The sequence below is a fragment of the Protopterus annectens genome, chromosome 14.part0 (genome assembly GCF_019279795.1).
Source record: "Protopterus annectens isolate FY-2018-M chromosome 14.part0, PAN1.0, whole genome shotgun sequence".
In the NCBI taxonomy this organism is placed as follows: domain Eukaryota; kingdom Metazoa; phylum Chordata; order Ceratodontiformes; family Protopteridae; genus Protopterus; species Protopterus annectens.
Window position 1 is genome coordinate 747138531 of NC_056748.1, and position 13623 is coordinate 747152153.

Sequence of the window (13623 nt, forward strand, 5' to 3'; positions counted from 1 at the left end):
CAGTATAAGGACAAAATGATTAACTTCAACAATTGGCTAAGCTTCTGGTGTCATTCAAAGGGGATCCAGTATCTGTCTGCCTGGGATGACATGATCAACAGACCACAAAGCTTTGCCAGAGGTGGTCTGCACCTGTCACCCCTGGGATTCAGGTTACTGGCTAAGGCTCTTGCCACCCCTATAGTGCCTTTTTTAGGCAAAGTTCAAAGGACAAAACCACCACCGTAACAGGTACAAGCATGCAAAATATGAAGGTAATGCTACTCAATGCTAGAAGTCTAAACCTCAAAATGCACTCTCTCGAGGCACTCCTAAAAATGGAGAATATCGATATCTGTGTAGTAACTGAGACCTGGTTCAAGGTTCCAGAGAGCACCCCTGCAATACCAGGCTACAACTCTTACCACACGTTTCGGCCACCAAACCAGGACCGAAACACTAAAGGTGGAGGAGTGTCCATATTCACCAAGGATATTCACAACACCAGGCTAGTTGCCCAACACAATGCATCTGAAATTCTCCAGGTGCAACTAACACTAGGTAAGACTGCAATCCAAATTGTAGCTTGCTACAGATCCTCCACCATGCCCAAGATTCTCACTACACCTTTCGAAACATACTGGAAAATATTAAGTTACAACCAAACACCCTAATACTGGGTGATTTCAACTACCCTGCCATTAACTGGGAAAACTACTCGTGTACTAACACCTTTGCCCAACAGTTCTTGGAATTCATAAATTCCAGCCCCCTGGATCAACTAATCCTTAGTTCCACCAGGGGGCTCCTATATCCTAGACCTGGTCATTACCAACATGGGAAATCGATGCTCCACACCTATAGTCACCTCCTCATTGGTCAGGAGTGACCATAAGCTAATCACCCTTGACATACACATCCCACCCCCCCAGTAAGGAAACCTCTATAAAAAATTTTTTCCAAAGCCAACTTCATGCTACTCAAGTCAGAAGTGACAAACTTCATGACACCCATGCAGATGGGAACTGAAAGTTCAACTGCTGAATCCTGCATTAAGGCACTGTACGAGCACATCCACTCATGCATGAATTGTGCCATCCCAATAGAACCAAGATGCTCTCCTCCAAAAAAAGGAAGCCAATCTGGTGGTCCCTTGCCATAAACAAACTTTTTAACAAAAGGAAGAAACTGTTGCAGAAAAGAGGAAAATCCCAGGATGCAAAAACTCCCTTACCAGTCTCAGTAAGAAGCTGAGATCCCTCATAAAATCCTCCAAAGCTAGTTATGAAAATAAAATTGCCAACGATTTCAAAGACATCCACTAGACATTATATAACTATGTCAAGAATCTAAATGTCAGAATCTAAATGGCAATGCTCAGATCTGCTCTGAGTTACAACAGAATGGCATTAAATATACTGATCCCAAGGATATTGCCAATATCCTGGCAGATCGATTCAGTGTAAACTTCACCCAACTCTCACCCCCTAAAGGGACCATCGCAATACTGAAAGATTGCCAAATTCTGGTAATAACAGCCACACAGGTAAAAAACACACTCTCCAAAGCTTAGAATACAACATCCATGGAACCAGATGACATTCCAGGCTGTGTACTACATGAACTACAAAATGAACTGACACCTCACCTAAGTGTCATGTTTAATCATAGCCTCACCTCAGGCTTCATGCCCACTGAGTGGCACAAAGCTACAGTTATCCCACTCCACAAGGGGGGATCCACCTTGGATCCCGGGAACTACCGCCCCATCAGTCTGGTGAGCCTGATCTCAAGGTCATGGAACGTATTATCATGGAACTTATAAACAAAGACATTGGCAACCTTCAAATACTGGACCCTACGCTGTTTGGGTTTGTGAAGGGCCGATCTTGTTTCCTGTACCTGATTGTCTTCTTTGAATCAGTCTCCAGAGCCATGGACAAGGGTAAGGTGGTTCACATAGCCTATCTGGACCTCACCAAGGCCTTTGACACCATCCCCCACTCTGGAATCATAGATAAACTTACTAAGCTGGGCATTAATCCCTACGTCACTTGATGGATTCTAACTGGCTTACTGAGAGAACCCACATTGTAGAAGTAGCCGACTCCAAATCCAGCTCCAGACAAGTGACAAGTAGAGTACCTCAGGGTTCAGTCCTGGGACCACTCTTGTTTGGCATCTACTTCTCTGAAGTACAGGCCAACACTAAGGGACTCTGGCTATCAAAGTTCACAGATGGCTGCAAACTGGTAGCCATTATTGAATCCCCAAATGATGTGGATATTATACATAAGGGCCTTACAGAAACAGATGCTTGCTGCCAGAGCCATGGGCTTAAGCTCAATGCCAAGAAATGTATAGTTATCCCCTTTGGGAAAAAACATGTACCTGTGAATTACCACATAGGTGACATTACACTAAACACTGAAAGTGTGATAAGAGACTTAGGGACACAGGTGGACAGTGGTCTCACCTTCGATAACCACATTGCCACAACAGTCAGGAAATCCTTCTATATGGCACACCTCATTACTAAGGGCTTTTCATCCAGAAAAAAGGAGGTCATTGTCCCACTGTTCTCATCCCTCATTAGGCCCATTATAGAATACAATGCCCCGTTTGGTATGTACCACTCAAGACATCTGCAACAACTGGAAAGGCCACAGAAATACCTCATTAAAAGAATCACAGGCCTAAAGCAGATGCCCTCTATGCTGACCATCTAAAAAAAAACTCCACCTATACTCTGTCCCATATCCTCTACTCAGAGGCAATCTCTGCTTAACATACAAGGCCATGTCAAACCCAGAGCTGTTGGACATGCTACACTTAAAGAAATCCCAATCCCTCAGAGACGAACGCTCCAGGGATCTAAACCTTGTCATCACAATAAACAAAACATGCTGGAGGGATAGATTCCTGACCTAGAGACTCCTCAGACTCTTGAATAGACTGCCCATACATGTCAAGCAGAGTGCCTCTTTGGCCCTCTTCAAAAGGAACCTTGATGATTGAATGGGAGATAGGAAATTCACCCCAGGGATCATGTCAGTCGCCCTGCTAGACAGGGGTCCAGGGAAGTAAATACTGTGGCAAGAAATAGCCAGGGAATTGCTATGGCTAGGCTTGTATATGCCTTAGGGCCGATAGCCTAATACCAACCTATGAACCTATGAAAATCAAGAAACAGGAGGGGAGAGAAAACACTCCTTTGGTGGAGCCTCATGCTAATGAAATGCTGTCCTTAAGTGAGGATATTTTTAAGAGTTACAAGGAACAATCTGAGGAATCCTGAATTCAGTGAACATATTATCCTGTATGGAAGCAGTGGCAGAAGCAGAATTTTGGAACTAGATTAATTTCAGTAGATGAGATCACTGTGGTAATTTAGCAGATCCACAATGGCAAGGCAGTGAGAATGGGTGAAATCCATATGGGAATTCTGAAGACAGTGGAAATTATTAAGATGCTATGGTTACTAAGACTTTTGAATGCTGTATGGAAAGGTTGACCAGTACTTCTGTTATGGCAAACAGAGGGTAGTGCTCCCCAATTTCAAAAAGGGGTGACATTTGTGTTAAATTTAGATGGATTCCTAGCATTTGTTTGAAAGAATATGCCAGGAAACTTCATACAGTAGACGCATCTATGACCCAAGATGAACAATGCAGATAGTGTTGCAGCTGAGGTGCAGTGCATCCAGTCTTTGGCATTGTACAGGTGTTGTTGAGGTCATGGTAGGTCACCAAAGCTGTCAGTATGTATTTTGCGGACTCAAAAAAAGGCAAATGACTATGTACCTCAGAATGTCTTATGAGGTATATTACAATACCACAGGGTCCCAGTGCTTCAGCTATATGTTATTAGTTGCTCTGTTTGAGGAGTAACTGATATTTCTGCATTTGTTATATTAAGTCAAGTGTGTCCAGTGTATGCTAGGAGTCTGCTAAGTGTGTTGACATGAATTATCTTTATTGTTTGCGATTTTCTATAGAGAGGATACCACAGTACAGCCTAATTCCTAAGATGATCCAGGCTGGGAACATTAGAGTTGCCTAAATGAAAAAGATTATAGGCACTGAGCCGTTTTTTTTTTTTATTTTTTTTTTTTAAACTGTACTAAATAATCTTTTTTGAAGGAGTAAAGTTTGAGGCATGATGATTGATTGGAAGGGGACAAAATTAAGTATGTGTTTAAGATGATGGTATAAACAGTGTCATTAGCTTGGCAAGTAGCTGCTTTACCCTTAGTGCTAAGAATATATAAAAGTTGAGGGTTCTAGCCCACACCCCCCTCCACTCCCAATTTCATACCATGCCTATGGCTACAGGCTCTCACTCCCCATTTAGGCATCTGGTTATTAGCCATAGTTAATGCTTTGCACAGGTGCTCCCTCCATTTCATACTGTAGCCACTTAACTTGCAATCCTGGATCCCCAAACCTCTTGCACCATGTACTTCACAATGTTTCCATTGTATATAGTTGATCCCAAAAAACAAAGGCAAATGTTGTACTGCCATGCCATTGTGCCAGGTTCCCACTTTCATGGACGTCACAATGTTTGCCTCAGTGTGACTGTCATCCACCAAAGGTTTTGTTGCTCTTGCTGATATACTTTACCAGGTGGGATTATGTCCTTAACTCTGCAAAGTTGCAAGTCTAAAGATTCTGGTGAACTTTCTCTATTCTATAACTGAACGAAATTGATTGTGATAGCAAAAAATGTCGATACAACTTTATATCACACTAATAAGAGCTTTATATCTAAGTGACTAGGCTAATAAGGTTACTTATCATTGCTGTTTAAAATTATACTGATGGAGCTGTGCAGATAGTACTGTGACATCACTGTAGTGCTAGGGAGCTACACCGATGCCGCAGTGCAATGTTATGTTGCATGTGGCATGATCTACAAATATGCAAACATATATACAGGCCTACCATTTTGCTCCTCAAGCAAACCTGAGTATTTGGCCATAGTTATTTCAAGTACTGGGAGAATGCAGACATCCAGTTTAGTGTCCTAGAGCTACCATAATTTTCTTTTTTGTCCTGTACAGGTACTTCTAGGAATGCCTTTTACGCTAGTGTGACAGGCCATTATGGAAGGTGGACACCTGGCATGAGCTTACCATGATGGAGAGCAATGACACTGACATTACCCATTGTGGTAAACAGTACTGAGATGACTAAAGTGACCTGAGTGGCATCACCCTGAACTGCTTTGTTATTGGAAGGTTGTGTTTATCAAGAGAGACAATCAAAAACCTGCTGTAAGCATTTTTAGTACTATTGTTTTCCTGCTATCTTTTCTGTTTTACATTCATACTTAGGAATGCATAATCTGTATTCCAGTGGTGAAGGAGATTGAACTTAACATTGCTAGATGTTGCAGAAAGTGGGAGTGACTGTCCCAGCAGCCTTGTGTATATGATATCCATGTACAGCTTTGACTATGTTTTTAACATCTGTGTGCTGATTTTTTCCCTTTGCATCATCCTTGTGCAGGTCTAGCTGTGGAAGAGGAGAAGGTGAGGCCATGCACACCTTGGTATGTGGCAGCTGATACCCCAAGCACTGAGACACCAGTGGTTGCCTTCATCAGTAGATGGTGTTTCTTTTGTTGGAAGTGACCTGGAGGGATTACTGTTGTCCTTTAAGGCAACTTCTCTGGAGTGGGGGAGGCAAAGAGTCTTTTTCCAAAAGTGGTGTGGAGAGGTTTGTCCTGGGTTGCCAGAATCAGTTGTGGAGGCTGGTGGTTGCTGAGCTACAGCAGCAACTGGATGCAGCCTTAGCAATATAGATTGCCTCATTGTGTGGTCTGTGGATTCTCAGGACTGGCAGGATCCTTTCATTGGGCCACAGGGCAGCAACCAGTCCATAACATTGGTCACAGCAGCTGACTGATGCCTTGATTTATTGCTTTCTGGGCATTGCCAGAGTCCAGTTGTACCAAGATTCTACCCTGTCCCTATCTTGGTGTTTTTCTTCCATGGTGTGTAATTCACCATTGTCTAACCCTTCACATCACCAGTTATCCACCCTCTGAATGTTCAGCCCATCCGCTATCCTTAAATCCTTTATGTGTATACTACCTAGGTCTTTATGAGCCTGTTTTATGTTTGTCTCTCTGCCCCTGCTACATACCCTTCTCCTTCTGTCCCACCCTCACCACCCTCAGCATTCATTCACTACTTTCCACATCTACCCTTATATTTTTTAATATGAAAAAAAAGTCTCTTCTCCTGAAGAAAATCACCATTCCTTTCTTTACCTTTCTTACCTTATAGTTATCCTTGTGTATTTTCTTTTTGCTTGTCATTCCATCCTTTCCTGCTTTCATGTCTGTCCCATATTCTCACTATTCATTTGATAAATAGTGTTGGCAAAAAAACACAGTGATCAATCTGATGGTGCTATACTGCTCTTCTTGTGTTAGATGAACACAAAATGCATCTATGTAACACTAATTTGCACAAATAGGTACACAATGGCTCAACCACTTTAGCCTGCCTTCATTGTGACGTACATCACATCAGTCGAATTTAATGTTGCTCAAGTCATAGAGTAGCCTCACACTGTTTTTCTGATTAGCACTATGTTTTTCTTTAATTATGTTGATCTTTGCTCATTCTGTTGGTGCTGCTGAATGGCTAATTCATGTCTTTTTAGTTGCGTGTCTTTGACAGTGACCTGCTTGAAAACTAGATGTCCTTCCATATCACTTTTGCAGTATTCATAACCAATGGGATCTCCTGCCAAGGATAGTCCTACATCCGGCTAGTATACCAAAGCCTTTAATGCTTACCAACATTGTTCATCAGCTGTATGCTCCCCATATCAGTGTATGGCAGGTGACGTATGGATGGTCCAAACTCAGAACTTCTTTGCCACCATTCCAGATGCCATCATTGAACATCAGTCTGAAAGCTTTTTGTAATGCTGGTTATATCAAGTCGCTTTCAGATAGAAGTACCCCACTGATGTTTCTACTTTGTATTTTGAGAGTTCATGTCATCCAAGAAAGGGAAATGTCAGTGCAGAAGCCAGATTTCCCCATAGGAATCGTCACAACAAGTGTTTGTTTTGCCTAGGCATTTATCACAACTGCGCTCAGTGCTCTATTTGTTAGGCATTTGTGTCAAAGACACTTCACAGTCATCTGTCTTCCCTATCCATTTATCTTGAGAACCAGCATTTCAAGCTGTTGGCCCATGGTACCATAGCCAAATCTACCTGCCCTGAGGTACAGCCACTGCTTAAGGAAAATGACCAAGAAGTTGAGGCCTGATACTTCTGCTATCCAGCCTTTGCCAGATATTGGCTCCTTCTGCTGCAACCCTGTTGGAGGTGAGCATAGAACTGTTTTTTTACACATCATCCGAGTCTTTGTAGTTATTCAAAGAGAACATGGAGGGAGAGCCACAACTGATCAATCAACATTTTACAGTGTATATTGACTGCATAAATTAAGGCTATATTTTAAGACTATTGTGTGAAATTTCTTGAATCAATTTTAACTAAAGAAAAGCCTAGGAATCCATCAAAGTAGATGAAAATGCTAATGCCAGCTATACTCTTAGAGTGACATCATAGATATTACATTGTTCCTTTTGTTTTTAAAATACAGTTTTAATCACTTCAGTGTGTCTATTTTTTAAGCTATAGTTTTAGTCATTTCAGTGTGCCATTTTAAGTTGTTTCAGAGGTCCTCCATCTCAGGTAAAAAGGTGGTTTTGACTTGTGATATTTGTTTGTTTACTTGTGCAGAAAAAAAATCAACAGTTTACAGTTTGTGACTCCTTATTCATGTAGAAAGCTTTTGCATTCTACACAAAATTTTAGTAGTTGTATTTTTATGCAGTAATGATGTAAAACCTAATTATTAGGCAGCTGCCCCTGTGGACCATTTTAAGCCTAGCCAATTTCCCTTCCAAAGGCGAGCGCCAAACCCTGTACATTTTGAATGTGAAGTAAACACGTTAGCCATTATACCAGTCACCAATGTTTCTTTAAGTTCTTGCACATTTACAGCCATTACTTCAGCATCTGCCACTCCCATCTAGCATCAGTGTGTGTGTGTGTGTGTGTGTGTGTGTGTGTGTGTGTGTGTGTGTGTGTGTGTGTGTGTGTGTGTGTTTGTGAACTAGTGAATCATGTCTTTCTAGTAAGTGGATGATCTATGCGAGCTTTCGTTTCACTATCACACCTTACACTGAGCACATCTGTGTTCATTTCCTTAAGGACTGATAGATTTGATATTGCAGTCCACAGAATTCTCAAAAGTGTTTTCTGATACTTTAGTTCAAAAGCATTGATTTTCCGATACACAGCCTAACTTCTGCCAACTCTCACAACCAAACATTATCAATAGGAACCTCATAACTTTAATTATATTGACCACAGTTAACAATGGGCTGTCTTTGCTCCTTAAAATCTTATTCAGATTTGTTTTCCTAAGCTCAAATGTCTATGCAAATAGTAATTACAGCCACAAAATAAATAAACTTATATGTGCAGATCTATATACATTTATATATATATATATTGCATTCTGAATACCTACACATGATGATTATAATCACTGTGATTGTGGTTTTCTAGTGCATACTTTTTTTGTGACGATACAACAGTATTAACATTTTTTTTAAACTGGTTAAAGTCTCATCTTTAGTGGTTCTATTACAGTGGCATACATTGATAATCATTCTAGCCATTTATTTAAACTTGAGTATATTTTGCCACTTGGTATACTATCATTTCTTTTGTATGCTAGTCTCCAACTGAGAATAAAGTGGACGTAGGCATGGGGCTATTACAATATGGTGTTGTTTTCTCCTTAATTATATTAAAAGGGAGACTTCATCAGCAGGGTTTCAGTTATATAAGAAAAGTAAGCCTTATGCCTGAAACATGTTACGGAGTTGTATATTCACTTTAAGTAGAAGGCTCTGATGCAGTCTTGTTTGTACTCTCCTATAAATATATTACACATAAATGTTCAACATGGTCTTCCTTTATTAAAAATATACTGTTTACAAGCACTTTCTAAATAGATATCCCTGCTTGATGAAGCACTACCAGAGAAGCTCTCTTTGATGTCAAAGGATTTTTTTACAACTTTTTAGACTCACATAACCACACAGCAGTACGGCCCTAATGGGATGTCATCCATTATTCTGCAGAGGCAGACAGCTCCACAGATTCAATGGCTCAATAACACTTAGAAGATGCTGTGTACAGAATTCAGAAGAAATGAATTATGTTACAGCATCACTGCTGTGCTACCTTATTTTAACCTGCTGCTTCTTGTTGCTAGTCTCCAACTGAGAATAAAGTGGACATAGGCATATAGCTATTACAGTATGGTGTTAAGTTTTCTCCTAAATTATATTAAAAGGGAGACTTCATCAGCAGGGTACAAAACTATAGAAAGCTACATTCACTAGATGGGTTGCTTTTTAAAATAGAAAGCTCAATTTTTAACATTACTGATCATATCTTTCAACTTCTTTCCTCGAGAATTCTGGATAAGGACAAAAATAACAGGGGGCGGGCAAAGGTTCAATATCAAGTACATTCTTTTCATATTACTTTAATTCACTTAAAAGGTTAATAGAACAGCTTTTGCATCAACTTGCATTTTCTGAACAATAAGAAGTATAAAGCTCTAACGTCTGTAATCCCTAGTGAATTCAAAAATTTTATGAGAGGCCGGGCAAAAATATGAGACAAAATCTGGGATGTTTTGCAAAATCAGGGACAGTTGAAAGATATATTACAAATATAGGTTTTATATTTTAGATAAGTTTGATTATAGTTACAGGCTTTATAAGTACTATTTTAGCTACTTGTGATTTTGTCTGACTCTGCAAATCTTTGGGATAGTTAAATAGAACTGATTCAGCTGCATAGCATATAGGGAAAAAAATGACTATGACCCAGCTGACCTGGGATTGGTTAGTAATTGTATTGATGGAGGAACTGACTGGGTCAGGAGAATAATGAAAGTGATAAGCCCTCACAGGGTGGGAGGGGATAGGTGCTTGGCTAGGAATGTACTCTCCTTCTACCTCCTCAGTGGAGTCTGACAAGTCACTAGAGGCATTTGCCTCATGACATCATGCAGTGTGGACAAGGTGTGATCATTTCTAGAATGTCCCTTGCATATATGAGACAAGAAATATCACTGACCTCGTATAGGTAAATAGTAAGATGATGTTGAAACCTCAGTCTTCTAGACTGTGAACTCAACTCTCACCCCTAGGAAAGTAAATTGACCATACAATCTCAGCCCTCGGGGGAATATTGGGATCAGTAGGTCTACAGCCAGGAGAATTGCTCAGTGGTTAACAGAGAGATCAGGGCCTAACATAATTCAAAAATTTAACATGTGAAAGTTTAAAGCATTATACTTTTTTAATTAAACTTTTATCCCCATTATTTCTATGCAACTTCTAGTCTCTAAGGAATGGGTTTCCTAATATTGCATACCCATATTTGAAAGAAAACAACTGGATCTTTAAGTGATAATTCAGGGTTCATTACTTCTTGGTAGAATACTATAGACCTAAGAGCATGCATGTGTTGTATTACTTTCAACTGTAAATACTCAGAAAGGTCATGCAGTCATTCTCCCATGTTTTATACACTTAGTTTATGACTTTCCTCCATTGAGTTCTTAGTAGTTTAGCAACATCGGGTTAATGTAGTGAGATAATATGGTTTATCATGCTAGAGTCCTGGGTTTGGTTCATTCTGTATCCACCAACATAATGTGCAACTCAGAGCAGATAACTTACAGCAAAAGTAGTCTCTGCTCACTTTCCAAAAGATATGGAATGCCTGTTCACATGATAGTGCCTGCCTAGTTTACAAATAAATGAATTAATAGATAGATAGATAGATAGATAAATTATCTATCTGACACCAATGCATACTACTTTAATTCATAATGGAAAGTGTTTTCCACCTTTTGAGTTCTATTATTGTGTTTACTGAACAACTAGATACAATTTCCCAGCCTACCACCCCTTAAACAAATCTATATTGTTGCAACTAACTAATTTTTACATCTTTAAAGAGAGTTGTTTGACTATCCAAAATAGCCATAATGGATACATAGACACTGCTTGCTGGCTTGCACGATTTTATTGTTTTCATATGTTTCAGTCATTTTAACTTTGTGCTTCATGAGTGTCAGAATAAGTAATGTCAAACATTATACTGCAATGTACACTTTTCTGTTATAACACAACTTTTTCTATATAAAAGGAGGAAAGCGGCATTGCTATTTGATAACTCATAGCCACAGTCAGAATAATGGTCATGGCATTCATTATGCTGTTTTGGAAATCATCACATTCATACTTTTAAGGTTGCTAGTAGATAACCAGCAGGATAACATAACAAATGAATAATTACTCTGTATGTCATCTCTCGTTTTGCTTAAACATTAACTGTTTACATGAATAAAAGTTAAAATTTCAGAAAATTGCTACTCTTGATGATAGTGCCAGTATGGGAACTTAACTATTATCCATTAAGGTCCAAACATTTATAATGAATGACTCCAGAAAATAATCTTATGGAAGAAAAAATAACTACTAATTTTGTAAGCTTGTTCATTAGGTATATTTTGAAGGTACTAATATCCTCATTGTTTTGCTTTAGCCAGTGCAAAGGGACAAATTTCAACATACTGAAAAACAACAAATGGTTAAATGTACGCTAAATGGATGCACTTACACTAATAAATACCTACCGTATTCTTCCTTACAGCAGTACTTTTAATCTCTTCGGAGAGGAAATATTAATGTTTATACCATGCCTCTACATACTTTGTCTAACAGATACTTTTAAAACTAACCATTGTATACACTAATGATGACTGATATCAATCAGTTCATAATGCTGATTAGTTTCTAGAATTTCATGGAAAGATATAGAAAGGCAGAATTGCATCCAAACACATCTCAGAACTGAAGGCTCTTTCTAATATGTTCATCATGCTTTAATGTAAGTGAGAACAGGTGCAATAAAATGATTTATAATCTGTATACAGATGTTGAATAGATATGAAAAATACTCTGTGTAATAAGCGAGACTGTCACTTTTAACTCCTTCCACAGGAAATATAGCTACTTATCTGTTCTTAGACATTTTGGGGGAAACTTACTAGTGGAGGCAGGGTATAATAATATTCATAGACTTATAATAATTACAATTTGGACATGGCCCTGTGATGTAGAGGGATAAAGCCTTGAATATAACACAGGTGTCCTCTGTTAAAATAGGGGGGGGGGTCAAACTTTGCTAATGCATTAGCAGGGAGGATGGAAGTAAGCATCCATTTCTGGTTTACTCACCCTAGCAACAGAGAGGTCATGTGGCCACTGTAACTGACCTCTACATGAGTGTACAGGTAGTACAGGTAGCTGCTGTTGGTTGGGAATACCATGCTACAGAGGGATTGGGAGATGAGCTCCTGTGTTGGACATATTATCATCCTACTAAAGTTGGCTGAATATACATTAACAACTACCAACTTCCCATAAACATTCACTGCCTCAAATCAAGCTCTCTTATCAAAGTGTGTACAGGCATGTGTGTTTAAATACAAACATGCACACACACACACACACACACACACACACACACACACACACACACACACGCGCACACACACACAAATGCACTGTTTCATTTATATTTGTTAACTCTGATCCATGTGGGCCTTTTTTTCAGATTCAGCCTAGGGGCAGCGTCTGGTTAAGTAACTTGCTTAGTGTCACACAGATGGGCAAACAGAAATCGAGGAAATCAAACTCTGGACTATAGGAAGCAGCTAATTAACAACTCTCAGCCTTAATCTTCTGTACTAACACATTTACATATTTAGACACAGTTGAGTAACAAACTGTTATTCATTCTGTCTTTCAAATCACAGTGTGTTAATCTGTTAAAAGGTAGGTATGCAGTAGCATATTCACAAATTTGCAAAGTTAGCAGACGTGGTATTTTTGAGTAATGAAGTGGTTGATGAAAGATGTATGCATAATTCTATATAGCTGTGAGACAGGAAGTACTGCTACCTTTGTCAGATCATTTTCTTCTTGTCTCAGGATATTTAATTGGCAAATGGAAAGTAATTTTTGGTCTTGGAACACTGGTCTTGATTACAACTATCTGCTGTGATTTTCTTCAGGATGATGTGTTGGTTAACTTTTTTTTTTTTTTTTGCATCGTGTGGTCTTTTTGGATTTGAAAATGAGTGTATGCCCATTTGTGATATCTGCCTGAAGAATATGCATTTTTGAGATGCTGGGGCAGCGGATGGATATAGAGTTTTTGAGCTGCCTTAGTTATCATCATTTCCCTGAGCCTCCATGTTTCACTGTTTTTCTGACAATTAAATTTCTTATAAAATACTGTTTCCTAGATATCTGTCTGAGTTTAATGTTTTTGATCCCTGGTTAGGTTTCATCTGTATGTAGGTTTTGTAGCTGTGTATCTACAGATTTTTTTTATATATTGTACGATTTCAGACTTGGTGACTATATTGATTTCTTTACTGTGGAAGTCAATATTTTCATTTGGTTTCATTTTACTGCTCTTATCTGTTTTTGAATTGTTTTAT